A 2,643-nucleotide genomic window follows, 5' to 3' on the forward strand; every position below is an offset into this window, starting at 1 on the left:
AAAAAAAAAAAAAAAGCTTCATCTCAGCGAGCTGTTTAACACGGCTCAGGCAGCAATTGGTACAGGGACAGCAAACCAGGCTGCATCTGCTCAGCCCCAGTCACAAGCTCCCCGCTTCGCCCGTGTGTGCGTGTGCGTGTGTGTGTGTGTGCGCGCGTGCTAGACACAGGCATCCGCTCCCAGCATCTCGCCGTCTCCTGCATCCTCCGGCAGCGAGAGCACGGCTCTGGCTCCCCGGGTACCGGCCTCGTCTCTCCAGCACCCCGAGGGGYTTCGGACGCGGGGCGCCGGGCGCCGCCGGGGATGCAGTGAGCGCGGGTGCCGAGGAGGTCGCGGGAGCCGCGGCTGCGATGGGCAGCGCCGAGGCGGCTCTCTAGGGCGCACGCTCCCGAGCCGGACTCCGACCCTGGTAAGTGGCTTTGCGCCGCCTCGAGCAATTCRCCCCGTGCGCGGGGTGGGTCGTCCCCAGGTGGGTCGTCCCTGGGGTGCCGGGGAGGGGGCTCCTGGGATGGGTGTCCAGGAGGGAAGGTGCTGCTGATCCCCCACCCACCCTGGGTGCTGGGGAGGGAGATGAAAGGGAGAAGCGGGGAGCTGGGTGGGAGCTGTGCATGCTGCAGGGGAAGGGACGCTGCTGTCATGGCATTTACATCCCTCTCCGGGAGACGGAAACGCGCGACACACCTATAAAATCCGCCACGGCACGGCAGGACGGATGGACAGCCGGAGCTGGGCGGGGGAGCAGCCACCGGCTCGGGCTCCCTGGGAGCGGGGACGCAGCAGACGCCCCGCGGGCCCCCGCCAGGCTCCCGCACCCCTGCAGAGGACGGGAGGGTGCTGCCAGCAGCAGAGCCCTGTCCCCCCGCTGCGGCCGGGTCCCTTGCGCTGCCCGCGGGAGGGGACAAGGCAGTGCTGCGCGATCCCTGTGGCTCCCCTCTGGATACAACCCTTCCCACCTGCTGTGGCCCCCCATTCCCTCCGGACACCCACCTTGACACCCACTGCCTGGCCCCCTCGTGCGCCGCTGCCACCCAGCCCTCCTGCAGCCGTTCCCCGCCCCGCGCGTGGCGTGGAGACGTCCTCCCCTGGTTGGGATGTGGGTCACGCTGAGGAGGCCATGCCCGGTGCAAGGCTGGGGAGGCAGAGCCAGTGTGGGGCAGGGGGATCGGGCGCATCCCCCCGCCAGTCTGGGTCCCGCTCCGGCCCCACAAGGCCGGGCAAGGAGGGTGCCAGCACCCAGCTCGCTGCTTGCACTAGGCCAAGCACCCGCTTGTCCTCATTTTGCTCCCCTGGCTCTCACTGAGGACACGCTGTGGGGCAGGCAGGCACGGCTGCGCAGTGGGGCAGGCACCAGCCAGCCCTCTGCACMCACCAGCACGCACGCTGCACCACAAGCTCGCTGTGTTGCTGTCCAGCGCTACGACTACCCGCGGCCTCYGTAACACACCCATCCTGCACCTATAGCTACAACAACCACACCGCACCTGCAGCCACTGCAACAACCCACCCCGCACCCATAACCGCTGCAAAAACCTACCCTGCACCCATAACCGCTGCAGAAACCTACTCTGCACCCACAGCCGCCACAACCGCCCGCCCTGCACCTGCAGCCACTGCAACAACCCACCCTGCACCCATAACCGCCGCAAGCGCCACCCGGCACCTACAGCCCACTGCAACTGCCTGCTTTGCACTCACAGCTGCTGCTACAACCCACCCTGCACACCCGGCTGGGCCGTAACACCCTCCTGCACTCACAGCCAAAGCACAGCCCGGCACCCGCAGCCAAAGCATAACACCCACCCCACGCTCCCAGCCGCTGCAACACCCACCCCACACTCGCAGCCGCCGTAACCCCGCCACGCTGCGCCCACGGCTGCTGCCACCCCCCACACACACCCCGGGCACGTGCAGCCGCCAAGGCATCTGCACCCTGCGCGCCCGGCTGGGCCGTAGCACCCACCCCGCGCTCCCCGCCGCGCCGGGACCCGTCCCCCCCGTGCCCGCAGCCGCGCCGGGACGCGCGCAGCCCGCGCTCCCAGCCGCCGCGGCGCCCGCCCCCCGCGTTCACCCCTGTTTTGCTCCCCTGCCTCTGCACCGAGGACGCGCTGTGGGGCAGGTGGGCACAGCTGAGCAGTGGGGCAGGCACCAGCCAGCCCGCTGGACCCACCAGTGAGTACGCCACATTTTCCATTTCCCAGGGAGCTGAGCCGAGCCGAGCCAGCGGTCCCCTCCGTCCCCTTCTCCCGACGAATGCAGGTGTGAAGCCTCCTCCCCCCATGACGAAAATCCTCCTTGCCTTCCCCGTGCGGGTGCCTGCCGCCGGGCTCCATCCTGCGGGTGCCCCTGTTTCCCCTCACCGAGGCCGGACTCTCCCCCCACGCACACTCCCACAGCCCCCGGGTGTCCTCTCGGGATGCCGCYGGGCCTCGGTTTCCCCGTGCGGAGAGCTCCTGGGGGCTGGGAAAGCTGAGTCCATTAGTGCTAGGATGATGAAGCAGGCTAAGTGCTTTTTAGCTCCGTGTTTTGCTCCAGGGCTGAAGCAAAGCGGAGCATTTCCCCCTCAGAAGAGCAGGGGGAAGCAGTGCTGCCGGGAGGACGAGGCAGGAGTTGCCCCGGACCTGCTGCGACAGCCCCCCGCAGTGG

This window comes from Rhea americana, unplaced genomic scaffold (assembly GCF_003343005.1).
Source record: "Rhea americana isolate MKP2758 unplaced genomic scaffold, rheAme1 scaffold_196, whole genome shotgun sequence".
Taxonomy (NCBI): domain Eukaryota; kingdom Metazoa; phylum Chordata; class Aves; order Rheiformes; family Rheidae; genus Rhea; species Rhea americana.